Here is a 27,636-nt window from a genome sequence, read left to right as displayed (position 1 = left end):
TTAGCTGGGTCTGATTGTTCTGCACAGCCAGCAAGCCACACACACTTGGGAGAAATTTTCCTAGATTAATTTTTTCCTCCTCAAATTTCTTCGGATTTTGAAAACAATTTGTTCTTCTCACGAGTCACATTAAACATTTAAGATTAATAACCTGAAATGCTGAGCAAAACAAAAGCAAGAAGACAATCACAGTGATACAAAGGCAAAATTTTAAAAGCAAACCAGAAACAAAATCCAACCTGAAGACTTATTTTTCTACATAAAAACTACCTAGAACTTTAAATTACAGAGCTCAGATGAAACCACGTGAGAAATTCCATGTTCAGCCCTCTAACAGTAGGAATCTGCATCCAGAGAGAACGGGGAAATTTCCAAAAAATCCACCAGGCCACTTCTGAAACCCTGGGTAGTTTAAAGCCCTCTCAGTCTCAGGACAGAGATCCTGTGGCCCAACATACTCCAACTCAAGGTGACCTTTCATGATAAGCAGATTAGAAGGAATTGTTTTTTCCCAAATGCATTTACTTTGTTCATTTGACAACACTCAGCAGAACCACACTTTCTGCTCTGTGTGTCCTTTGTACAGCACCAAGGAATTTTTAATTCTATGAGAATGGAACTGTAAAGCCAAAATGATTGGCAAGAAAAGGCAAGGACAAGCTGTGGAGCTGGAAAGCAGTGTCAGTTCTTTAGTTAAGGTCACTGTTTCAAGTAAACAGAGGCCTATTAAGCTTTGGAATAAATTACTTGAGCAAACTGGCAGATTGGCCATTCCATGAGCACAGAGCAGCCCTGAGAGCCACCAGTGGCACAAACACTGAGCAGGGACTCTGGAACTGAGCTGGCCACGGTCACAGAGATGTCCATCCACATGGCCTTTAATAATGCTCCTCCAAACACTCCCAAGAACCAACTCCATCCCTCACAGAGACACTGGAAACAAGGACAGCACAGATTTCAAACCTGACATTGTTATCATTCTTCAAATTACCACAGTGCCATTTGGAATGGAAGCAGAATTCAATGTCAGCACAGGTCTGTAATGGTTTTTTTTAAGCATAAAGACAAATTCCCTTCCTTGGAAACCTTTCTGGGCAGGTTAAGTTACCACAGAACACACCTAATGAGTTGTTTTCTTTGATATTCTTCCACTAAAGTTGATTTTTGGCAGAACAAAAGCCTCTTATGACATGATGGAAGATTGACTTTGAATGAGACCAACACTAAACTTCAGGTAAACTTCATGCCCCTGGTGTTATATATATGCCCCAATATTTAGAACCAGCTGTAGGAGAGGAGATGGATAACAGCAGCAGGAATAAAAAGGGGCATCTCCTGGGACATTTAAATTCTGTATGGATCAAACCCAGAATTCGATAATGTTGATGCTACACAAACATTCCATGACTGTTCATTCACTCTGGAATTTTACATTGCCCAGATCTGTTGGCTCACCTGCCCCTGTGATCCCTCTCTAATGTATGACTTCTAAAAGGTGAGGAAACAATAAAAATTAAACAGAAAAAGCACAATGTATATTTTACTTAGCCTAAGCCATTTCTTTTTGCCAAGAATGGGTTAGGCAAGTTCCCAGCAAAGCTGAAACCAGTTATCCAGGGGATCTGGAAGGTCATACTGAGCTGGGAGCAGCTGCAGGCAGGAGCTCCTGCAGCTGGAGGCACCACAGGATCCAAGTGCCAGGGAACCATGGACAGAATTCTGATGATTATACAGATCCCAGAGCAGAAGAATCCAATCCTCCCACAAAAACTGAGCTTTTTCAACCAGAAAAGCAATGAATAACATGACAAATCAAACCCAGGAGAGCTACAAAACCTTCTAAACCAGCTGGATTAGGAGTCCACCAAGCCTGAGATCCTCAGACACAAATCCTTGTGCAAAGAGCCTGAGATTATTCCCTTGTATTCCTCATATTCCCTTGTATTATCAGCAAGTGGGACACCCTGGATGCCAGCATGGGCACACTGGCCTCTCCCACTCCCTCTGGAAGCCACCTGAGCTCCCTGTGACACCCTCAGCAGGTACAACCACAGTGCCACAATGAACTAACAACTCCTTCGGGTTTCTGAGAAAGAAAACATCACCTTGGGCTTCTTTATGTCCCTCATGGTTTTATGGGAATTGGCCAACTCCTTCTGAGCTGAGGTTTTCTGAAATTCAGGCTACTTGGAAGCTTCTCCATATCTCCATCATGCCTGTGGTCTTTCCATGCACAGATTAAACTCTGTTTCCTTGGGATACACACAGTTCCCAGCACTCTGCATTTCAGATTTGGCAGCAACAGAAGTTTATATCACAGCACAAATCATTTACTGCTTAGCACTCCCCATGTATCAAATACTTCCTAAAATTCCACGCGTCCCTTGGGAGTTGTTCTTCTAGTGCACATTTCTTCTCCCTGTGCACTTCACCTGCCACTTTACCCCTCAGCAGGTCTCAATCTTTCATCATTCCTTTCAATTCAAGATTAAATTCAATTTGACTAATTTGTTTCAATTTAGCCATCTTACTATTTCGGGCCAGTCTGCTAAAGGGAGTATTTGCAAGAGCACTGACCAGTGAGTGCTGATCTCACTATCTCAGAGCCCTTCCCCATGAGAACCAACATTTACTCCTAACCCCACTTCCTGTCCTTTAACCCACTGCAAATCTACGAAAAACATTCGTGCCTAATGGAAGTTTTATTTCTTTCAAGGCCAGGGATGAGAGGCCTCCCCAAAATCTTTTTACAAGTACACTACAGGAGCAGGTGCCTCATCGGTGTGTACCTCCCCAGTCAAAGAAAAGTTTCTTACTTTACAACTTCACAGGCTTTTGGAAAAATAATTTTAATACCTCACATGTAAAAGTCCCTGAAGAATACAAGACTGCTTCCCTTTTCTCTCTCTCACACCAAATCCAGCCATTTTTACACAAAAGCACAGGAAAAATACTCTAAGTCTCCCAAGTTCTGCAAGATGAGTAAAAACAACCCAACTCTGGATCACTTCTGGAGCTGATTAAATGCAACACAAAGCTGTCAAAGTCTAAAAAAACAGAGCAAAGAGCCTTCATTCCCTCCCAATTACATCCCACTAGGAAAGCAGGCACTTGGTTTTGGAGAAGAAACCAAAGGAAGAACTCTTTTGGAAGCTTTTCTAAGTCTGGAGCAGCACTTTGGAAAAACAATCCCAGAGCAAACACAGGAGAGAACACACTGGGTAAAGAGAAACCAGCAATTTCCACACTTCCAGAAAATTAAATATTCCACTTGTTGTTCTGTAACAGACTCAAAACCCATCAATCCATCAGCGGTGAGGAATTCTTCATCTCTGAGTCCTGAAAACCAAGGCCTTCAATGAGAGAAACATTAAGGCTTGTTTTTTCCTTTTCTTGATGGACATGCTTTCATCTTATTCTACTCATAGCCCATAAAAACCAACTTGCTCTAAACCTCATAATGAACACCCAGGGGATGCCAGGATGAAAAGCTGATGGAGCTGCTGTTCCCCTCACCAATGCTGCACCAACACTCCAGTGGGACTGACCCTCACCTTAGAGCTCTGGTTTTGTCCCTGCTTTACTCCCTCTGCTCCCTCACCAAACAATGGAAGGCTTTTCTTGTATTATTCCAAATCTTGAAGCACCACAACAACCTCTTTTACCATTAAACAGATCAAAAAGCCAAACACCCCAACTGCATAAAAGTGAGGAACGGCTTCTAACACATTCTAACAAATTCTTACACAGAAAGTTTAGATTTTTTTTTCCCAGAGACCTCAGTGAATTAACTTCTCACAACAAACCACAAGGAAGCACAATGCACTTGCAACTTCAGCAAAAATGTGAGTTTCCATTTTTAACAGCAGAGTTGCAAAGAAAGCAGAAAGTGAGACCAGTTGATTAAAGCTGTTTCTGGTTAGCAGGAAAAAGGCTTGAGCAGATTTCTGTGAAAGTTAAACAGTTCAGTCTTGGGGAGCCTTCCTCATTTTTGCTCTTGGTCCCTACAAGCCATTTGCTCTGATTTTGAGTACCTCGACATCTCCAAATGGCAAAGCAAACAGATGTGCAGACAAGAAAGTGAAGTTTACCTGTGTTACCAGGGCTAAGCTGGAGGGAAACACCCCATGCCCTTTTCCCTATTCCAGCACTTCCATTACACAAATCATGAATTCTCCTGGTGCTTTCCTACACACAACGTGCAGACAGAAGAAATTCTTGCCTGAACTCCTCATCTCTCTCACAAGAGATGAAGCTCAGTGAATGAAATCTGCATGAGGGAACATTTTTAACTTGCTGAGACTAACACAGAACCAAGGCCAAGCCACAACTCTTCATGAATTCAGTTCAAAGCAAACAGCCCCACAAATCCACCTATAGACAGGCTTTCAGCAGAATCCATTCACACCTCTGGAATGTAAAACTCCAACCAGGATTTGTCTGCACTGATAAAATGCCCTTCATATCAGCCTGAAGGTAAATATCTGCATAGCCCAGTTAAGCATGCACCAAAAATAAAGGAAAAGCCTTCAATATCAAGTGTGAAAATTAACATTAAACATCAGGAGTTCACCTGACACATGCATAAAATTTTAATTAACAGTATTACAGACAATATATATCCTTAGATTAGACATTTACTGTAAGTCACATGCATGAAAGGGAAGGTTTGGAAAATAGTTATTAATTCAGTCAGTCTGTGATCTGAATCTGCAGACATCAAATCCACATGAAAGTATCCCAGCCTTGCTGCCTCCCCTCTCCGGTGGGAATACACAGAGATCTGCTCTCCCTGCTATCAGGCTGCAAAGACAGAGGCAGGTGATGCTCAGGGACCTGTACTCCAGCATAAATCAGGGAATTCTTACCCATCTGCAAGGATCAGGCTCAGAGAAGCTGCTGCCATGTGCTGACAGACAGACACCGACACCACACCTGCACACACAGCCCCAATCCCAGTGAGAAGCCAGCTCCTATTTATGGCAAAGAAAAAGGATTCCCATTGCCTGACCCAAAATTCACATCCTGCTTTTCCTGGGATGGCTCGTTGTGTGTCTAAATCCAAGCCCACTGTGTTTTAGGAAGTCTCGTTTTCCACAAACAGCTCAGAAATCAGAAAAAATCCAAGCACAAACCTTCATCAGGAATATATTGCAGAAAAACTCCATTTTTCTTATAGTAAATTCACACTGCTAGACAGATTTTCAAACTTAACTAATTCTCTGATTTTTTTTTTTTTCTCTTTGCATAAATTATTCTCAGAGAACAACTGGCTGATCAGAGGGTGCCATTACCCTGCCTAGGATACAATATTCAACTGCAATCCTAACACTGCTCCCAAAACCAAACAGGAAAAGGGGCAACTGTGCATCGTGGCCACTTGGAGGAGAGGAGGACTGAGAGAAGACACTTGGCACTGCACAGAAAGGCCAACAAGCAGAACACTTATTAGCTCTCTTTTGCTATTCTACAGCAGAGAAAACAGCAATTCATGGGAATAAAACAGCAAAATTAAGAGCCTGAAATTCCCATCAATGCCCTTCCTCAACCTTCAAAATTATTTAGGAAACGAGTTACAAATACAGATTGGCAAAGGGTTTGGAGAACAGGGTTAACTCCAGATGAAAGGTTTCAGTTCCATTTTTCACATCTTAAATGCTTGTCTTCAGTGTAATTTCTGAGGAGAGGAAATGGTTCAAAATTCAAAGTTTTGGAAGCTTTCCACTCCCTTTTACAAATGAGAGAACAAGGTCAGCTTTCACAGACAGCAGGTGGCCAAATTATTTCTTTATTTAAAGAGTTAATGGTGAAAGATAAATCTCCTTCAAATTTATGCATATTCATGAGTGCCAAGGTTTGATTCTGCACTGGTTTTACAGTCCTGTCTCAGCCTCACTGAGGGAAAGGAGCTCCAGCTTGAGGAGACTTTTAGCTGTAAAAGAGATTTACAGACACAAATCTGGTTCTGTTTTCTCCATCCCACCTTTTGTTACTCCTTGTCTCCTCAAATTCCCAGGATTTGAGCTCCATGGGGAGCTCATTTCTAAGAGTGAATGGGAAAGGGGGGTGAGGAGCAAATCTCTAACCTGCCTCACACAGCTGCACCACCTGGCCATGTCCTTTTGGGACCTGCCAAGCCACAGCTGCTGTGGCTTTGTCACCCCCAGCCCCCTGACCCTTGTGGGGCTTTGTCACCCCCAGCCCCCTGGCCCTTGTGGGGCTTTGTCACCCCCAGCTCCAGTGGCCTTTGTGGGGTTTTTGTCACCCCCAACTCCAGTGGCCTTTGTGGGGCTTTGTCACCCCCAACTCCAGTGACCTTTGTAGGGTTTTGTCACCCCCAACTCCAGTGACCTTTGTGGGTTTTGTCACCCCCAACTCCAGTGACCTTTGTGGGGTTTTTGTCACCCCCAGCTCCCCTGGCCCTTGTGGGGCTTTGTCACCCCCAACTCCAGTGGCCTTTGTGGGGTTTTTGTCACCCCCAACTCCAGTGGCCTTTGTGGGTTTTTGTCACCCCCAGTCCCCTGGCCATTGTGGGTTTTTGTCACCCCCAGTCCCCTGGCCTTTCTGGGGCTTTGTCACCCCCAACTCCAGTGACCTTTGTGGGTTTTTGTCACCCCCAGCTCTCTGGCCCTTGTGGGTTTTTGTCACCCCAGCTCCCCTGGCCCTTGTGGGTTTTTGTCACCCCCAATCCCCTGGTCCTTGCAGCTGGAATCATCGACAGGGTGGCTGCAAATGTGCTCTGAAGGGCTGGGAGAGGGGACAGCTCTGCCAGACCTGCAGCTCATCACTCACGACCCAAATCCAACCTGCACTGGGATCTAATTTTAGGATTACGAGGCTTTAACAACAGCTCTTTAAAAATAACACATTCCTCCTTCTACTGCCAGGTCAAGTGTCACCCACAGTGCCACCTGTACTGTGGGCATGTTTGTAGGCTTGATGTGGTTTTTTTGGTAGTTAGTCACTTCCTAATTTTTTGAGAATATTTTTTTTGTTTGTTTCAGACATTATTGATCAATCTAAATTGGCTGATTGGCTTTCCATGACAAGATAAAAGACTTTGCAGAATATTAAGACTAAATTTAAGACTAGTATTTAAGACTAAATACTTTGGAGAAATAGAGCTATGAAAGATGCACTGTAGTAGGACCCACAAGGGGTAATTTTAGATGATTTGCTTTAAGGCATTTACAGCATGGTGTGACAAAAGCTGATAGACCAAGAAACACTTCTAGGGTATTGTAACGAGGAAATAACTGGCTTCTGATTGTGGTGGCATGAATTATAACACCTGTATTGTCTCACCTTTCTCATGAGACTGAAAATGGAACAGAAGTTTTTAAAATGCCCCTCAGTTACCCCATTTCTGGGTCAGGAAAAGGGTGTTGTCTGACATGGGCACATCTCCATTTATTCTCCATTCAGCAGGTGTGCAGTGAATATCAGAACATTGCAGAATTACCAGTGTGAAGCCAGGCCATTACACACGGAAGCAGAAATGCCAAATGCAAATTAATCCAACAGGGCAATGAAAATACCTCCCCAAACTTCCCGGAGGAATTTGTTCTCTGGGGATTACCTGCTTCAAGGAAATAATTTCATCTGTTTTCTCACAAATTGAGGAGGAAAAAAAAGACCACCCAATGTGTGCCTTGACTGAAAGGTAACAACGTGAAATAAATTCAGTTTACCAAGTATGCCTGAATTCTATTTTCAACTGAATTAAGGGCAGTAGGAAACACTTCTCTCCTTTCACATTTTCCTTTTGGAAAGGAAGAGGATATCCAATTTTCTTGCCAGAGAATGTGCCTTAGAATCTACTACTAATTAGAAAAGTCCAGCCTTGTCACTGGGGCTGTTATGGGGTGACAGGCACCTGCTCAGGCCCTCACAGATCTCCCTGAACACAGAAAGAACTGCAAAAAGTACAAGAGCACAAAATGTCAGCTCCCTTCTTTAAACCCCAGTGCTTTCCTATAGAACTGCAATATTTAAAATTCATATTCACCTAGATGTGTGCTCATGTATCAGACTCCATATTTTGGGAAGATATCTGCTCCTTAAAATTACCCAATGATTTCATTATCTGAATTGATTTTGCACTTTTATTGATATGAAATAAACGTCACCAAGTGCAGTTTCTCCCATCCTCCTACACACACCAGACATGAAACCACATAAAAACACTCAGCAGGCCACAGGCAAATACTCACCATGACAAAGATTAGGGGGGAAAAACACTTTAACTCTCCATGGTACTACTGGTAGAAACTGAAGGATTAATACTTTTATTTTATGACATGGATGGCATGAAAAGGATTGTTCAAGAAGTACAAGATGCCAAGAAATACCTGTCCATACATCCAAACACTATTTTTTCCATTTTAATTAAGTGTGCTTCCTGCCAGCACAAACTACAAGCCTACAAAGAAAACAGAGATTGATTTAATATCCTACTTACATTCATCAATGTCCATTCATAGCATAAAATTTCAAGTGCCTTCCCTCGCCAGATTTTGCACAATCATCTTAAAAAGTCACCATAATGTCTTAATTCAACTATCAGAGCTGGTACCAACATCAGATTGCTTTAAAGCTCAGAAATTCAGGTACAAGAGTTGTCTGCTCATGAGATTGGAGTTCAGCAGAAAATCCTTCCCTGGGAGGGTGGGGAGACCCTGGCACAGACTCCCAGGGAAGCTGTGGCTGCCCCTGGATCCCTGGAAGTGTTCCTGGTGTTGGATGGGGCTTGGAGCAGCCTGGGAATGGGGAAGGTGTCCCTGCCATGGATAGGGCAGGGGTGGAACTGGATGAGCTTTAAGGTCCCTTCCAACCCAAGCCGTTCTGGGAATAAACTGCTGTAAGATTGCAAAGTAGGAGAAACATCCCAAAATCCTCCCTGCAGGAACGTTCTGGCCAAAGGCCAGGGTTCCAGAGCAGGATTTGCTGCCCAGCAGTGGGGTTCAGAGAAGTGAGGATGGGATTTTCCAGCTCCTGCCTCTCCACTCTGCCCCACACCGGAGCCACAGGTGGAACAGCTCCGGCGAGCTGATCCCACACAGCGGGGCAGGCAGGGGGACAGGCAGGGCTGGCCCAACCAATTAATACCAAGGTCACTCTAATTACTCTAAAGAACACCCCAAATAAGGGAGCACCAGGCATTTCAACAGCAGTCTCCAGTTACAGCTCACTGGACAAAGCTGCACCTGGGAAGCTCAAACTGGAGAAGTTGATGGTTTTAGGTTTGGGACTTGGTTCAGCAGGTGACTGTGCAAGGACTGCAGACTGAGGCTCTGGGAAATCTCCTTTTCCTGCCTAGGAACAAAGCAACTCCACCTTGAAGATGGTCACAGAGAAGGAGGAAATTTGGTCCTTCACTCTCCAAATTACCAAATTTCATTATATCTTAGCCCTATCCTTTTCCCACCCGATTTTAGCTCTGTCCTGCAACACCAAATGTTCAGCTTTCCCTCTGACTCTTCCCTATCTTTTCAAACTGTACACACCACAGTTTCCAAAATCCTTCCCAAACCAACCCACCTCTCCTCCCTCTTCCCCTCAGACCTGTCTAACGTGTCCAGCACCACCACCTTGGCAGGTGCAATTCCAGAGGAGAGGTCCCAGCTGTGCCACCAGCACCCTGGACCTACACTGCATTCTGGCTCCCAGGAACTAGAACTCAAGGATATTGAATAATATAAAAATAATTCGCTTTTGGTCAACTTCTATGGTGCCCTAGTTCCTGATTCTGAGCTATATTTTTAAGTTCAGCTTTGATGGAAATGAATCACTTAAAGATTTTTTTTTTTTTAATATCAGCACATTTGACATAAGGTTTTTGTCTTTTCTGCTTCAGACTTTCCAGTTCCTTCACTCATGCACAAAAAAGAGTCATGCTTGATCAACAATTAAAATATTTGTTATTATTTTATTATTATTTTGTTGATTTTTGTGGAATTAGGAAAAAGAAAATCTAGTTTGAAAATGCCAGTGAATCCCACATTCTCCTATGCAGATATACAGAAATTTTCAGCTGTCAGCATAACAATTCCTCAAGTTTTCTGAATTCATCCTCCAGCAGTAAAATCCTACCTACTCTTTTATCTATTCTGGATATTTAGACGGAAAATTATTTGAGTGGGAGGCAGCTTGTTCATTTCAAAGAGGATGACAAAGACTTGTTACTCAAAAGCATCTGTGCCTGTTCCTTCATTAAAGGTCATTTTCTCCCAGTCAGCTCTTGCAGAGAACATCTCCTACCCCTCAGCTTTGATACCCCGCAAGCAGCAACTGGAGCATGGCCTTGGGACTCCAGACATCTCCTAAGGAACCCACATGGAAAAGGCAATACCTGCCTCTGTTTCCAAAGCAGCTGACTGTGGCTTGGGATATATTGAATAAAATGCAATAAATCCCTGGTGGAGCACTGCTCCTCCCTGTCCCTCCCAGAGCTGCCTGGTGATTATTGTTTTGACCATTGTTTTCATGCAAGTCATTAAAAACATTCCCTCGTTAGATTTAGAAGCAGAACACAAAAGTGGCTTAAAAACTCACCCAGCTCCATTTTCTTTTTTTTTTTTTTTTTCAAGAGCTTTCCACCTAGTCCAAATGCACAGAAGAAATTCAAGCCCATTAACATCCATCAGAGAGCAGTAATGAATTCATCAATATTGCTCCAGTCCGTGGGCACGGCATCGTGCTGAATCATTTGGTAACTACATCTGCAGCAGGAAGGGCTCACACAACCCTCCCCACACTGCCAGCAGCCTGAAGAAGGAAAAATGAATGTATTGAGCTCTCCCTCAGCTCTGTTATCCCTCTGGATGGGGCTGGTGGTGCCTCTCCACACCAGGATTCCCACAGCCATCAAATCCTCCTGGAGCTGCTCCCCCTGGATCTGTCCCTCCTTTGCCAAGCCACCTGCAGGCTTGCAAGGAGCTTTCAGTGCTCTTTCTTTCTAGAAATGATACAAGGATTTGGTTTTTTCCTGCTTTTTAATGTATAATGCAAATATGTTAAGCCTTAAATCGAGTATTTGATTTGCAAAGAAAAAAAACACATCAAAATCCCCTTCACACCAGGTTACTGCAATCACGCTGAACTGTGATTTTATTTTTGTATTTTTGTGTCTATTTATGAACTTCTTCTTCCAGCAAGAAGTTTTCCTAACAGTGAAAGTTTTATGCCTAAGAAAAGCTAAAAAGCTACCAAAATCAGCCAGTCTTAAAATAATTATCGTGAAACATGGAAGTTTAGCTGCCAAAAAAAGCCCATACCTGTGGCTGGAGCACAACAGTATTAAGTTACTGTTCTCACAACAAAGGAAAAGGAACCTATTCTTGAAAAAAAAAAAAAAATAAAATCAGCCTTAATGATATAAACAAATTATCCTTAAAGGTAGATTGGAAACAACTCTGCCTGCTTAGCCTTGCCCAGGGATGCCAAGGCTGGTGGGCTCTGAATTTTCCATCTCTCCCAGTCCCCTCCTTGTGTTTACACTCAGTTCTAATGGCATCTCTAATTAACGCCACGAAAAAATAGGTTTGTTAAGGTAGCCCTTACAAAGCAAGGGCAGCTAATTGAGGTCTCAGCACTCTGCTGCCTTAACACAGATTCCGTCTCAGAACATACACTCACACATGTGTCTACATACCCTCAACTCCCACGGCTTAATTCAATTAATACTATTAAATCTTTAATGCTCGCCTTCAAAGGCTTTTTTTTTAATTTTTAATAGCTCTCATAGGTGAGCACGAATGTTTTAAGTCTTTCTGCTAGATTTTAAATAAACTCCTCTTTTCTTGCCGCTTTGATGTTTGCCTTTCTGACAAACCTCTGCTCTGTGAAGCTGCTGCGACTTTGTTTTGTGTGCAAAGATGACATTACAAGCTCCAAAAGATATGTTAATCACCGAGCTGGAATCCGGGATTTTTTTAATTCCTCTCACCTGCCCTCTGGGCTGGGAGTTGGCACCAGAACAGCTTTCATCAAAACAATGAAACCCAGGAGGAGAGAAGAGGTAACTGGAGGGAGGGGGCTCTGATTTGCATCTGTTTAGCATGGATGGCAGGCGGGGCTTAATTCTCTTTTACTGGGCTTTCCCATGAAAGGAAATTTTATTTAAGTAATATTTTATTAATTATTAAATAGTATTTTATTTAAATAGCTGAAATAGGAGTTTTGACAAAAGACTGGTCAAGCTGGATGGAAAAATAAGCCTTGTGGCATCTAAAGGCACATCTGTTTCATGTGCACTGAATGTGTTTTTAATTCTCCCCTTCTCTCACTCCAAACTACCTTGACACCCCTCCCCACATTGCCCTGCCCCGTTTCTAAATTTTGTATTTGTGAAACAAGAGAGAAAGCTTTGGCAGCATATTTCAGGCCTTTCTATAAAGCATAAACTACAACAAGAAATTAAAAAGGAAAAAAAAAAACCCCAAGCACAGAGTTTCCTCCTCCTTTAAAGTTTATTTTTCTTCAGAGTAAGAAAAAGAAAATCCTTCTTAAAATAAAACTAAAAATCAGCATTTCCAGGGACAGGAAAAGGCACTATAGTATTATATACACTATCCAAGCTGACAGAAAAAAGAAGAGATTAAAAGCCTGGCTGGAAGCCAAGGCATCCAGACATAATTTTGCACAGAGCATGGAGAACAAAAGTGTTCCTGCATTCAGGATGTTGGAGCGTGTTTCCTGCACTCACACCTGAAAGCAAACAGCACTAAAAACCAGGGATCCCAGCCAGCCCCAGATCAACAGGTCCCCCACCCCTCCAGAGTGAAAGATGTGCTCACACTTTGCTTGATCTCCTGCAGAACAGACCCCCCCAAAAAGCAAATTAAAAACAGAATAATAAAGACAAGCTACAAAACTCTCCTGCTGCTCCTCACTCCTCAGCATTTCAGCAGAGCTCCCATCACACAGAGCACTCCCCGAAATTCCACATCTCCAGCCATACAACACATCCTGACTTTTAAAGCCCATGTAAATACTCCTGGAGGCATCCTATGGTCGTATTATGATGAAATTAAATATACGCAGCCACTATTGGTTGGCAGACGGACACCAAAATGGCAATTGCAGCACTCAGTGTGTTTAAAGCAGCAGGCCAGGCAAAAGGAGATTATTCACTAGGTAGTCAAACGTAAAAAAGAGCCAGACATTTCAGTCTGTCTCAGTGTCTCACAAAGGGGTCAGCGATTTGTAAATTTTAAACACAACACTTAAGCAGTTTTGCAGACTAAAAATCCTTTGATGATTTACCTCAGTGCTTCTCTGCAATAAACCAGTTTAAAAGTGATTTTGCTGTACTTGAGCTTTTATACTTCAGCTTCTCTGCAAGAATTCTGAAAGCCAAGTCAAACCAATTATAACATTCCTGTATTTTACTTCCTTATTAAAGCTTCCCAAGAGAACCAGTAAACATATAAACATAAATATCTTTCAGAGGAGTCACCCAAGCACCAATAAAATCTTCAGAGAGCAGCAGCTTTGCTGAAAAAGTATGAAATGCCACAATCATAGCCTGGTGCAAGGACAGTCATGCTGTTCTTCTGAGCAGCAGATAGAAATTTCTGCCTTAAAAATATAGACAAATTGAAAAAAAAATGACAGTATTAAATATTGACTTCTGATCTGCATTTGCATACTCCTAAGAAAAGTAGTCTGTGTCACCTATGCTGTTTATCAGAAAACATTCCAACAGAGGCATTATCTTGACTTTCTGAGAAACTCTTCTAAATTGGTAGACAAAGTCTAACTTCATGAACTCTGCTCAACAACAGCAGCAAAATATAGTAACACTTCTCATAGGTAATAAGCATTCCATCCTTAAAAAAAAAAAAATCACTGCAAGCAGCAGAACACTGCAAGAAGCAATCAAACCCCTGCAATAAGGCAGGACAGGCTCAGAAGGCGAATATTTCATTAGATAATACAACAGAGGGGAGTTTGTGCTTTCCAGTGGTCATTAGAGAAAGAGGTTTTCATCAAGTAATTAAATACCTGGGTAGGGACATTTTAAAGATGCATCAGATCTTCCCTGGATCTGAATATTCAGGGTAATGCCTGATCAGGAACCTCTAACCAGACATTACCAGCCACAATCCAGCAATGGCACGAAATGGAAGGGTGTTTCTCTCATTAATTAATTGAATAATTAAAAATATTCAAGTTCTGTTTTCCAACTAACAACTGAAGTGCTCTCCTTTACGTGCACCATGTGGCAGAGCACGCTGTGCTTGACCATCCACCACAGAACAGGCATGTTAGAACAGCTCTGCAGATCAGGATTAATTAATGATCTTCAATTCTGCCTGATTTCATAGGTTAGAGCAAACATCTCTGCCTTACTGCTGTTGTCACAAGCCTCATCCCTGTCCAAACAGAGCTGAAAGTCAGCAGAAAAGCAGCTTCAGCAGCAACTGGGTCAACAGATTTGGCTGAAGAAATCCTCATCACTAAAAAGAAAGAGATAAATAAAAATCAGAATGACAGAACTGAGGTGATGCTTGGGGTCTGCTCACCCCCACGAGGAACCTCCCGAGGGAAACGTGTCTGAGGGATTCTTTTGTGCTGCCATCACAGAGGAAGAAGTTACCTTTAAATAGACTTTGTTTGGTCTCTCCATGAGGAATATCAGAAGTGTCTGTATCAGTTGTTTCAGTGGGGTTTGTCCCACAAAGGTTTTACTTGTGAACTGCACAACTCTTACACCAGTGAGCAGTTTACTCATGCAATTACTCCCAGTGGACTCAGAAGAACTGTGTGAGAAAGAAGGAGCTTTGCCAACCTAAGCTTGCACAATCAGGGGGAAAAAAAAATTCAACCAAACCAGGGAGGGGGATAAATTGTAACTGACAAAAACTACAATCAAGAAATAGCTGGTGACAGATTGTTATTTAAGTACAAGGAAGTGATTTAAACAGGAGCAGTTGTAATAAGATTATACGATTCTCTATTAAGATTCTTAAAATGTCTTTGTTCTAGCAAAGCTCTGGAAAGACCATTGCCCTTGCAAAGGTTCAGAAACTACTAAATTGATGTTAAGTCTAGAAATTAATATGATTTGGGAGAATAAAGATAAAAATGTAAAAGAACATCCCAGGCCTCATTAGTACCCTGTCACCCATGCTGGCTGGTATTCTTCCTTAGCAGGGGGACCACGTGTGTTGTAGAATTTCTTGGTGGCAAAACTCAAACCCATCCAACAGAAGTAGGGAGCTTGCTCTGCCTGGGTTTCTGCTTTTAAATAATGAAAACCCCCAGGTGGATTTTAGGATTTTAGAAGCCATCACATTATGTGACATCTCCAGAAGGGCAGGGGAGTCTCTGTGAGGTTATACTGGAGAGAGATTAAATCAGTGTCTGGCTGCTTGAATTTTAGCCATGACCCAAAGACTCCACCACATATTTTAAGTAATCAATTCTAAAACTCCAGCCCCCAAAATTGGCTCTAACTCCTGCAATACTGAAAAGCAAACAAGGCAAAGGAGTCTTCAGATTTCTGTATGGTAGGATGAACATAAAACATCTCTAACTAAGGTGTTCGGCATGGTTTTAAACTCATAAGCAGCTTTGAGCTTTCAAAAAATACTTTATTACTTAATTTGTACAAGTATTGTTCACTGAGTGCTGCATTCTGAGAAACAAAAAAGCCTCAAAGAGCCAGGTCTGTCCCAAGCCTGCAGAAGTAGCACAGAGGCCTTCTCCTGCCTGGGTCACCCTCTAAACTCTCCTGGACCTCATGAGCATTCAGGATTTATTATATGGTGACATGAGAGGCTCAGGTACTGCAGACAACATGGCAAAAAAAGCTCTGGGAGGAGAAGCAGGGACTGGGGCAGGGTGCAAGGAAAGGCAGGAAAAGGAACAGGATGGAAGGAAAGGCAGGAGCAGAGTGGAAGGAAAGGAAGGAACAGGATGGAAGGAAAGGCAGGAGCAGAGTGGAAGGATAGGAAGGAACAGGATGGAAGGAAAGGCAGGAGCAGAGTGAAGGAAAGGAAGGAACAGGATGGAAGGAAAGGCAGGAGCAGAGTGGAAGGAAAGGAAGGAACAGGATGGAAGGAAAGGCAGGAGCAGAGTGAAGGAAAGGAAGGAACAGGATGGAAGGAAAGGCAGGAGCAGAGTGGAAGGATAGGAAGGAACAGGATGGAAGGAAAGGCAGGAGCAGAGTGGAAGGAAACTGCAGAGGTCTCATGCACAAATTTCAGCTAATTACTCAAGGCAGCTCAGGGAGCTCCACTCCTGATGGTGGAAGGAAAACTATGCCTTGAGAACAATTTGTATGGATCACAACAACAAAACAAAGAGTGTGTTTGAGACTCCTTCAAACCTCCCCCAGCCACCTCCAGCATAAAACACAGATAAGGGGAGCCTCCAAGGCGGAGCTGCAGCCAGGCCTGGGCTGGGACTGGTTTTACCCAGTCCCAGAGCAGAGGCAGCTGCACTCCCACTGCCAGCAGGGACCTGTCCCAGCCTGAGCTGCTGCCACCCCACCTGCACAGAGCTGGATCTGGCAAGCCAAGGCACAGGAGGCGTGAACAGCCCAGGCCTGACCTTGAACAAGCTCGAGGCACCAGTTAGAGGCATTTATGTTAACAGCCCTGGGTGACAGGAAACAGAGAAACACACTATTAACAATTAATGTAACACGGGGTATTGGCTCTGAGATCAATTCAAGTTCAATTTTGGTAACAATACCAGAAAAATGAGCTGAAAATTATCTATGCAGAAGAAAAGCATCTCGCTAGCATAATAACTCAAAGTTATATTTCCATATAGAAAGGCACAATCGTGAATTACAAACTGAATTCTGCAGACATCTCCAGTGCAACCAACAAATACAAATACTTCTATAGTGATTTTCTAATTAGTGTCATTATTCATACAAACTCCACTATTTGATATTTACATAGAACTCAATCTTGGTAACTTAAGCTACTCTCCTTAAACTCTGCCTACAACCACTGAAAACACCACAGAACCTTTGACCCAACTACTTCACCTTTATCAATGGTCTGGAGCAGCATCATAAAACCAAGCAAACCCCAAATTTGGAAACCAGAGACAAAACTGTTATTTGCAAAATGATAAATAAAGAATATCAGTTTTCCTGTAGCTTTCTACCTGCTGCACCATTCACCGAGAGGCTCAGCCCAACAGCCACTGAGTTCCAGATCCATCCTGAAGCCCACAGTCTCTGAATTCACTCCCATTCAACCATTCTGAATTCTTTCTCCATGCAGAACAGGAAAGCAGTCCTGTAACAACCAGCTAAACTGATTAACTCAGGCTTTTTAGGGTCTGTTATTCAGCACAGCCAGTCTGTACCAAACCTGGAGCACACCAACGCTAGCACACCAACAATCAGCCCCGGCAGGTTTTATTCCAGAGGACAGAAATCCATGTTGTTCTCCTCCATGGAGTCTCCTGCCTTCTTAATGAGCAGCCAGGCTACTGAAACACACAAAAACCTGCTGTTCTTTGAAGCACTTAAGCCAGCAGGATACCGGTACGTTTCGATATTTTCCCTGCACAGATCAGAGCGAGGCAAAGTGGGAAAAGAACATTACAGGCGTTCCTACAAAGCAGGCACATTTCATTTTCTATTAGCAACATCCCAAGAGACACTTTAGCACTCTGCAAATATGGCCCTGGAAGATTGGGAAGTTGCTTCCTGAGTACCAGTCATTAAAGAAAGGTATTAGAGTAACTTATATTCTTCTACACCAAGCAAAAGCCAGAGTCATTTCCCCATCCCACATATGAGACCTAAGAAAAGCAAGATCAGGAACATCATAACTATTCTTTAATGTATTTCCCCTAAACTGATTATCATTTAATGATTGCTGTCTCTCACTCTAAAGGAAAAAAAAAAAAACACAGAAACAAAACCCTGATTTCTGTATCAAGAGAGACTATCAGCATTTTTATGAAGTAACAAATTAGGCCTTTGGCATTTCCCAGCAGTGATCCAAGATTTGAGGCTTCTTAAAAGCTCCAAGTTTTAAAGCAATCAAATGGCTGACAGCTGGAACAAAACTAGCATGATTAACCAGTTATGTAAATAATGATGTGGTCAGTGCTAGCTGAATTCATTTCTGCTGCCCGCATTATACTGGACATCAGATGTTTGTGAACTCTTCATTAAATGTAACTGTAGGAATAATGCAAGTACAAACCAACATGAGCATCACCAGCCAGGCTACCTGACAGTCAGGGGGTCTCTCCTCTGGTCCTTCCACACCCATCAGGTAACTCATAAACAGCACTTTTTTAGCCCAAATATTACCCACCACTGCTTAGCTTCTACCTAGGGAACAAGTCCATGGAGAGGTGGAGAAAGCTGGAGAGAGGATATTTATTCACAAGGGCTTGGACTGACAGCCAAAGGGGAATGGCATCCCACTGCCAGAGAGCAGCGTTGGCTGGGATGTTGGGAAGGAATTCCTCCCTGGGAGGGTGGGGAGGCCCTAGCACAGGTTCCCAGAGAAGCTGTGGCCACCCCTGGATCCCTGGAGGTGTTCAAAGCCAGGCTGGACCTTTTTTGGAAAAAACTGGGACAGTGGAAGGTGTCCCTGCCATAACAGGGTGGGACTGGATGAGCTTTGAGGTCCCTTCCAACCCAACCCATTCTGGGATTCAAAGATGCTGTGAGTGCTGCCTTGCATTTCTTAAAAGCTGATAATCATTTCCATTTCTCAGCAGATGTAAAAGTCAAGCTGCTGTGTCACAGAGCTGTTGTGACACAGGTGTAATGTTGCAGAGTAACTTCATGGAATAGAGGAAGTTACAATCAGCACCCCCAAGTCAAACTTCCTCAAATGGAACCCACAGTCAATTTGGCCTTATCAGAATCCGCCTTCAGGAATGCACGTTCATGGGTCATTTGTGCTTGATCATTTTTGATAGCATAGTTAAATATTTAATATGGGTAAGATTATCTCTGAAATTCTGTTGAGCTAGTTTACCATTACTTCGGGCTTATAAAGGAAAATTTATCAAAAGTTTTGATTCTTCCCAATAAAACTCCAGACTTGAGTTTGTTCAAAAATAACACATCTGAGAATCAGCCAAGACAAACATATTTAGAAGTAACTCCTAAACAGGCTGCATTTTGCTAAAGATACCATTACAATATATTTCTGATTTTAAAAAAAATCATTCATCCCACATTTCACACCCCAACAATACAATTTCCTATGACCTTGTGTCTCACAAAACACAGCAACACACTGAAATTATGCAAGAATTCTGTATTACCATAAAACACGTATTTCAGTGGAGAGAATAATAAAACTTAATCTCGTGGCCTGATTTGCATTTTGAACTCCTCAAGTCAGACTCTACAGCCTGTAACATCTGCAACAGCTTCACAATCCCAACAAGTCTTTTAGGCCTCCTGTTGCAAATGGATAAACGTGTAGACAATTCAGGTTATTTTCTTAATAGATCAGAACAAGAAATACGTCCAACTGCTGTAAATTTAAAATCTCACTCGGCTTTTCAGATCAGTGTCGATGGCATACTTGAGAAGGGGGAGGGGGAAGCATTACACACCCATAAAACTGAGACCAAACGCTACCAGTTTTAAAGCCTCAGAGCTTTAAACCTTAACATGAATATTTTAACATTTACATTAAAGCCTTACGGCTTTAAAATAGGGGACTTCCATTGTGGGCAGCCTGTGATAATTACTGTTTCAATATATTTCACGGCAATAACGCAATACAGCTCGCTGACTACCCAACCCTAATCTCTAGCATCACAGGTACTGCAGGTAAAATTTTTTAAAATATATATACATATATATATATATATATATATATATATATATATATATATATATATATATATATATATATATGTATATATGTATATATGTATATGTGTATATATATGTGTGTGTACATATATGTATATATGTATATATATATAAGGATGTATCGGTGTAAATATATATACAGGGAGAGATAAAGAATATCACAGAAAATCACAGAATTATTAGGGTTGAAAGGGACCTCTGGAGATCATCCAGCCCAAACCCCCTATATAAAAAGACCCTTAAAAACCATTAAAACCATTATCACACACCTCCCGAACAACGATTATTACTGAAAATACGACGGAATAACCCCCGCCCCGCCACGCTGGAGGTGCACCGCGCCGGGGCGGGGGTCGCAGCGGGCGGAGCGGAGCCCCCCGAGCCCGCAGGCCCGGCCATCCCCCGCAGCCCCGGGAGGCCGCTCGGGGAGCCAGGCCCAGCCCCGGGCCCGCGGGAGCCCGGCCCGTCCCCGCCGCCCGCCCGGCCACCCCCCGGCGACAACAAAGGGCGACCGCGGCCCCGCGCCCTCCCCGCGGGGACCCCCGGGGGCCCTTCCCGCGCCCTCCCCGCGCCGGGGAAAGGCGGCGGCGCTGCCCGCCCGTTCCTCCCGCCGCTGCCTCCCTCCCCGTCCCGCGGAGCCGCGCTGACCTGCGGGCGCGGGGCGGGCGCGGCGTCCCGGTGTGTCCCGGTGCGTCCCGGCGGCCGCGGGCTGCGCTTGACACCCACACGCACCATCCAACATGGCGGCGGCGGCCGCGGGGAGGCGGCGGAGGAGGCGGAACCGGCGGCCGCGCGCGGCCCCGAGGCGCGGCCGCGCTGAGGGCGGGGTGGGGGGGACGCGGCGCTGCCCGTCCCTCCTTCCCTCCCTGTTCCCTTCCCTCCCTCCCTGTTCCCTTCCCTCCCTGTTCCCTTCCCTCCCTCCCGGCGCGGCTCCTCGGAGCCGGGCGCCGCTGAGGAGCGAGGCAGGATCGCCTTCCCCCCGCCTCACCCCGGCTCTGAAGGGGACAACGCCTGGGGAGGCCCCTCAGGGCTCAAAGAGCTCAGGGGTCCTCCAAAAAATCTGCGTGAAATAATACAAAAGAAGGCTGTCGTTAAAAAAATAATCCGATTTATGGGTCAGGGAACGCCTTAGAGGGAGTCCGGGGCTGGCTCTGATGGAAGGAGAGCACTTGGGGATCCCCCTCAGGATCAGGTTCAGGGCTAGAGATCCCCCAAGAGCCAGGGACAAAAAGTACAAATTCATTACTATCAGTACAAAATAAGCATATTTGTGGCTATTTAAAGCAGGTCTGGGGCTGCCTTTGGTGGAAGGAGAAGGCTTGGGGAGCACACTCCCCCTCCACACTCACAGCGCCCAGGAGAAACTGATTTAGGACAGGGTAGCCCCCCAAAAATCGCGGTCCAGTGTGGGCTGGCAGCAGAATCATAGAATGAATTCATTTGGAAAAGACCTGCGATAATCAAGTCCCAATTTATGGCCAAACACCCCCTTGTCATCTAGATTGTACCACTGAGAGCCACATCCAGCCTTCCCTTAAACACCTCCAGGGCCAGTGACTCCATCCTTGGGCAGCCCATTCCAATATTCAATCACTTTTCCATGAGAAAATCCCTCCCCATGTCCAACCTGAACCTCCCTGACACAGCTCCCATTGCCTCGCACAGCGCAGGTACTCCCAATATAAAATAACCACATTTATGGCTAAGGGGACACTTTATGAGCACATTTGTGGATCGGGGTCTCCGCGCTGGGCGATGACGGGGAGCTCAGCAGGGACACAGAGGCACGAACGTGGCAGGAGGAGCTGGACGGTCTGGGTGGGTCGAAGCACACGTCCTTCCCCTGGGAATAATGACTAAACCTGTGTCCGGCACCGTGGGCTGGAGGAGGGTACTGCTCCCATTGTAGTCCTCCCTGAATATATTTGTTCCCATCTTAAAACCGGGAGACAATTCAAGGAAACGGGACACAGCTGCTCGGGAGGGAGACAGTCAGGATTGGTGTGGGCCAAGGGAGAAGCTGGAGAGCAGAGCTCCGCTTGGATCGCTGCTGGCACAGGGCACTGCTGCTGGTTATTTAAAACCCAAATTCCTGAGGAATCGTGCCTTACAAAAGCATAGGGAAACAGAAATGTGGAGCAAAATCCAGTTTATGAGTCACTGCTTTTAAGGGAAAGGAAGGTCAGGCTGAGTGCTGCAAACTTCATCAAATCCCACAATGGTTTGGGAAGGGACCTTAAAAATCACCCTGACAGGGGCAGGGACACCTCCCACTATTCCCAGGCTGCTCCAAGACCCGTCCAACCTGGCCTTGGAAACTTCCATGGATGGAGCATCCACACTTCCCTCTCATGGAGCCACTATCAAATCTGCCACAGATTTGAGGTTTAAATACAGAAGAACGGGGACTGCAGTGAAACACCGGGTGAGCTGCATTAAAAGCATCTTGTTTAGAAATGCTGCACATTCCAATGCCTTGAGCACCATCTGGGAGCTGGGAAGATTCGGATCTTCTGCAGTGAGCTGTGATTCTGGCTTAGCTGTTAACCTTGAGCTAGGCAGGATTCAATTCTGGGTGAAAAAAAAAAAATAAGGGATCAGCACACATCTGATGGTATCAGCAGGAGCTGAAAGAATACTTCCCCCTTTTCTTCTTTGCAAGAAAACAGCAATGATGGAAACCCAATGTTTCTGGGCACGTTCATTAATCCTAATGATCAGGTGCTGACAGCTCTAAAGGAGGAGAAGAAAGCTCTTGGTTAAAATAAAATAGGAAGAACAGGATTGTTCCTGCTGCCTTCTCTCCTGCCTGTGTTTCTTCCAGATCTGGGCAGATAGCTCTCCAGAGCAGGAGGCAGCTTCCTCTCCATTCCCAGCTCCATCCCAGGTATCTCTCCACATCATTAAGTGTGCAAATCAGCAAACCCAGCAAAAACCTCCTGCAGCTGGCACAATTCCACCAGAAAAAAACACTTTTCTATCAACCAGATCGAGCCCCATAGTGCAAGTAAAACAAACCAGCCAAGTAAAATCACTTCTTTTTTGATTATTATATCTGTGTTAATGCCTTACAGTGCAGTGTTCCTGCTGCCCCGGGCAGGTATGAGTGGTAGAGCTGCACCAGCAGAGCTCTGCCCAGGCTGCACAGGGATGTTCCCTCCCCTGAGCAGACTCGTGGCAGTGGATTTACGTCTCTTGTTTCATATTAGCAACAGGAGGTCGCTGTATTTGTCCTGTGATTTTAAAGCCAGGAGCTGGTGCAGAACACTTCCCACTGCAGCCCTGCCCCATCCCTCTCTGGAGCAGGCTGCACCTGGATCTTGACCCGAGCCATCTCTGATCCTTCCCAGCCACAACACTTCAGCTGCGTTGGCACAACCAGAGTCCAAGGCCACGATTTGCAGCCCGAGCTGGGCACCGGGAGCTGTGGCACCACCCTGATAACCAGCAGAGCAATCCACATGGAGAAGGCAGCTCACAGGCTCCAGGATGTCCTCAGGATAGGGAAGGGACTCACAAGGAGATCAAATCCAACTTGTGCTCCTGCACAGGACAACGCCAAGGATCAGGGGCACCTTTCACTAGGTCAGTGTGCCCAGAGAAGCTGTGGCTGCCACACCCCTGGAAGTGTCCAAGGCCAGATTGGACAGGGCTTGGAGCAACTTGGGATAGTGGAAGGTGTCCCTGCCCATGAAGGATTTTTGAGATCCTGCCCAACCCAAACTGTTTTGTGATTCTATAAATCCCACCCTGTGCCTGAGAGCGTTGTCCAAACACTCCTGGAGCTCTGGCAGCCTTGATGCCATGACCATTCCCTGGGGAACCTGTTCATTGCCCAGCACCCTCTGGGTGAAAACCCTTTTCCTGATAACCTAAACTTTCCTGGCACAGCTTCACCCCCTCAGGTCCTGTCACTGGTCAACAGAGACGAGCTGGTGGCAGTAGCCCCAGCGAGTGGGAGTAGGCAAGGAGCAGGAGGATAAGGAGCAGGAGGATAAGGAGTGGGATGTCTGGAATGCAGGAGGCTCTCCCAGAGAAGATGAGGAAGGCACATCCTCCCCCAGCTGCCCTCCCAACTAACCTAAGGAAGAGCAGCTGCCAGGGAGCCTCAGGAGGGGCTGTTCCACAGCCGTAATGGGAATATCGCCCACGTGGGGCTGAGCACACCACTAATTAGCTAATGAGTTTGTTCCAAATGTCTGGCCACAGTGCGAGGGACAACAGGAGCAGCACGTGAAAAGCCCCAAACAGTGACAAGTGCATTTGTCCCTTGTCGCTGACCCCAGCCCCGCATTAACAAATAGGTCAGAACCAACGGTGCTTTGCAGTGATCTAATCCTCCCGCCATATGTCGGCTGCCCGAAAAAACACTGCACAGAGAACGCCCCAAAGCGCTGCAAAAATCCCAAGGAAAACTCGATAAATATATCCCTGCCATTTGAAATTTGATTTCCTCACTCTATTGTTCCTCATTTCCTGAGAGCTGGCTTGGTGGATCACATTTTCTGCTTCTGTCTCCAGTGCTTGTAAGCAAACAAGACTGAATCTCATTATCCTGATGCATGGCCCTGGCTGCGTGCAATCCAATCTCTAAATCACAGTCATTTTGTTCCATTACTGATTTTCCTTCCCACTCCTAACCTGCAGGTCTTCAGAGGAATCAATGCAGAAATAGAGACGAGCATCATCTAATGAAGGTGTGTTTAATGTTCAGCGCTCCAGCCTGGATTAAATAGCCAAGTGAGGAACTGCCTCGTGTCTCGGGAGGTTGGGCACCCTCCACTCCAGCTGGAGCTTCCCAGCCTTTCCCGGGAAGCTGCATGCTTCCACATGGGGTAAATGGGGACTTCAGTCCCTAAGAGCCCAATTTGGGAAATCTGCTAATTAAATAGTCTGGGCAAACACAATCATCATTGTCCTTAGAGCCAAAGCAGCGAGATGTTTCTCAACAAGCACAGACCCTCCCCGGAATTTTCTGAGCTGGCTGCGTGTTGCTGACAGTTATAGAGAATATATTCAGATTATACAACTTGATGTTCACCCCGGGTTATTCTCTCCTGGATTCATGAATATTTCATTGAAATATGCAAAGTCTGAGTTACAGTCTTGTCTGCTTCAATTAGACACATGGATCCACAGGGTCTACAGCCCTACCACACTTCCAGGGTTTGTCTACAAAGCGAGGAGAACCAAAATAAGAGTTTAGTTCCCATCATATTTAGCCTGACTTCTTCAAACATCTTTAAATAAGGGAGAAAAGCAGAAGGACGGGAATGAGGGAGAGTAGAGCCAGTGAGCCTGTGCCTGAGTTCAGCTGGAAGCAGCCCAAGCTAATCAGAACACAGCCAGCAGGAGGGGGTTCGTTCCCTTCACGATGCAGACAAACTTGTAGAACTGTTTCCAATGCAAATATTCCTTTTGACAAGTTCAAAATTAATACACCTCTAATATGGGTATTCAAACCAGACCTTTTCTGAACACGTTGGCAGATTCATGAAAAGAGAAGGGAGAATGCAAGCCCAGCACATTCTGGTTTTCTCAAAATGAATGTGCTCTGACAGTGCAAGAGGCAGTGACGTTTGAATGTGCTTAGTTCTTGTAATTACCAAGTGTTGTGTTTCTTTAGAAGCTGGAGCTGTTCTCATCTGTGGGCACCTTCCCTCATTCCTTTCTCCTTACTGCTCCCGAGGTGCAGTTTCTCCCATGCCACAGCAAGAAGCCAAGGCTACTGTGCTGCTTACATTAAATCCCACTGAAGCCTCGGGGTGAAATTCCACAAGTTTTAATTGACCTAAGTCAGGGTGTTGTGGTTCCTGCCCTTCCTCCACCACCCCTTCCCATTCCCTCCCTGCCACCAGCACCAGCTCATACCACCTGTGGTGAAGATTAATCACTTTTTTGGGGGGAGTGCTGCTTCTCAGCCAGTTCAGCTCCCTGAACCAGCTCACCAGAGGTTCAGGTGAGCCTCAGATCAGCACCCACATCAGCAGAAAAGACAGGACAGGGCCATGCGAGGCCACACCGACTGCTGAGGAGGTATTTTTCTGGGTTTATAGGACACAAGGAACACATTTGACCTAAAGAGCCTGGATGTGCTGCTTGTTTCCAGGCTGGGAGCACTCACCCATTAGGACCATCTGCACAGTTTGGAGTGGCAGACTCAGGCCCAGCAAAGTCAGGCTCATATTTATTGTTACCATCTGGCCCCTCAAAGCAAGTCACCAAGGCAGAGCCTGTAAGCTCCTGCTGGAGGATGGGCATTCCACACTTTTGCTTGGTACAGTTTGTTCTATCCCTCTTGACTTCTTCCTTGTCACAACAAGAGGACTTCCTGCCAGGATGGAGCTGATGGACAACATCACCCATCAGAATTCCTCCTCCTCATTCCTGCAGCCACCCAAAGAATGTCACCCGGAGAATCAGCCCCTCCCTTCTGCCCCAGGCCCATCCTCAGACTGATAGAGGCTCCATAATCACTTCCAAACTGCAGGATGACCTGTGCAGTTGCACAAGGACCTCACATGGCCAGGGATTATCCTCACTCCTCCCAGCTGTTTCTAACCTTGAGGGAAAACGCCCTGTTGGCTCTGAGGAACGTGTCAGGAGCTACACTCCTGGCTCTGCAGAATCCTCCGGGATTTGGGTTTCCTCTCTCCTGTTGGAACAGGAATTTTGGCTGGTCCTAGCTGGAAAGGGTGGCAAAAGACTTGTACACTTGTAGAAGACGGGAGAAATTATGTGTACCTACAAGCAAGCACCCAGCCTGTGGCTACTGCTGGCAGAGGACGTGGTCCAGCACAAGGAGTTTCATTTTTAAGCACAAAACCCCAGAAAACATCACCTTCCCCACAGGAATCAGATGCAGCAAACCATCCATCCCCCTTACCTGGGGTGAGTCAGGGGTGCCAACACTGAAATCAGCATCATCACACCACAGTGTTGTGCTCACAGAGATTTGGGCCACCATGGGGACAACTGGAGCTTCCTTCACGTGTGCTCTGCTCCCAGAGCATCCAACACCTGGAAAGCCACCTCAGCTCCAACCCTGGGAGCTGAGCTGCACAGCTACAGCCAGCTTCAGCTCAAATTTCAGAGTCTTGCTCTCAGACACAAAGATGTGACCCCCAAAGCAGAGCAAGTACTGGAAGCTGCAGGTATTTTGTGGCTTTTAAACAGAGAGGCTGGAACAGTGCTGCCACGTCCCTGGATTACAGCTGGATGCCCAGCACCGAAAAGCTGGTAGCTTTCCCCCCTTGACAGATGAAAACTGAGAGCTGTCTGCCTGGTTTGTGTTTGCACAGCATCCAGCCAGTCCCTTAATTAGTTGGCCCAATTTCTGGGTTTCTGATTCCCACTTCTGCAAGTAACTTCCTCCATTCCCAGGCTCACAGAGCCAGTTGAAACTTTCATATCTGCATGCACGGTTGTGACTCCAAACTTGTCCCTGCTGCCCCATCTCATCTTCAGCAGGGCTTCCCAGGAACTTTCACTCTGTAAAAAACCCTAAACAATGCTGCAGAGCTGTAAATACACGGTCCCTGTGTGACAAACAAGCAGATTTAAAAAAAAAATCACCAGCTGGGCTGGAAGAGATTCGTGACAAGCCATCAGGACTCCACAAAGCAAACAAACTGCACAGCACTGCAGGCAAGAATTCCTCCAGAACGTGTTCAGTGCTAACACAGCCCAGCCCAGCTGCTCCATGGATCAGCCCTCTATGAGCTCCTCAAAAACTTGGTGGAAGGAAAACGTTCCTCTTCAACAACAGCAAATCTCAGGAGCCATTTGAGCACCTCAGCCAGTCAAGC

The 27,636-nt window shown here is 45.3% G+C and overlaps 2 protein-coding genes across 4 annotated transcripts in view; one reads left to right on the top strand and one right to left on the bottom strand.

The window, feature by feature from the left end:
• The window catches only part of B9D1 (B9 domain containing 1), a 55,378-nt gene extending 38,211 nt beyond the window's left edge, over nucleotides 1-17,167 (top strand). The window contains exon 8 of the mRNA XM_077786903.1: nucleotides 17,158-17,167. The gene's annotated coding sequence lies outside the window, so the exon portion shown is untranslated. The remainder of the gene's footprint in view (nucleotides 1-17,157) is intronic.
• EPN2 (epsin 2) overlaps nucleotides 1-20,624 on the bottom strand; it is a 45,923-nt gene extending 25,299 nt beyond the window's left edge. For 2 of the 3 annotated variants that reach the window (XM_021550221.3, XM_021550236.3), the window contains exon 1: nucleotides 20,477-20,623. The gene's annotated coding sequence lies outside the window, so the exon portion shown is untranslated. Of the gene's footprint in view, nucleotides 1-14,355; nucleotides 14,463-20,476 lie in introns of all 3 variants that reach the window. The other variant, XM_077786902.1, reaches the window with a different exon arrangement.
• Between the last annotated feature and the right edge of the window lie 7,012 nt (nucleotides 20,625-27,636).

This window comes from Lonchura striata, chromosome 16 (assembly GCF_046129695.1).
Source record: "Lonchura striata isolate bLonStr1 chromosome 16, bLonStr1.mat, whole genome shotgun sequence".
NCBI classification, from domain to species: domain Eukaryota; kingdom Metazoa; phylum Chordata; class Aves; order Passeriformes; family Estrildidae; genus Lonchura; species Lonchura striata.
This window is presented reverse-complemented; position numbering and strand designations above follow the sequence as displayed.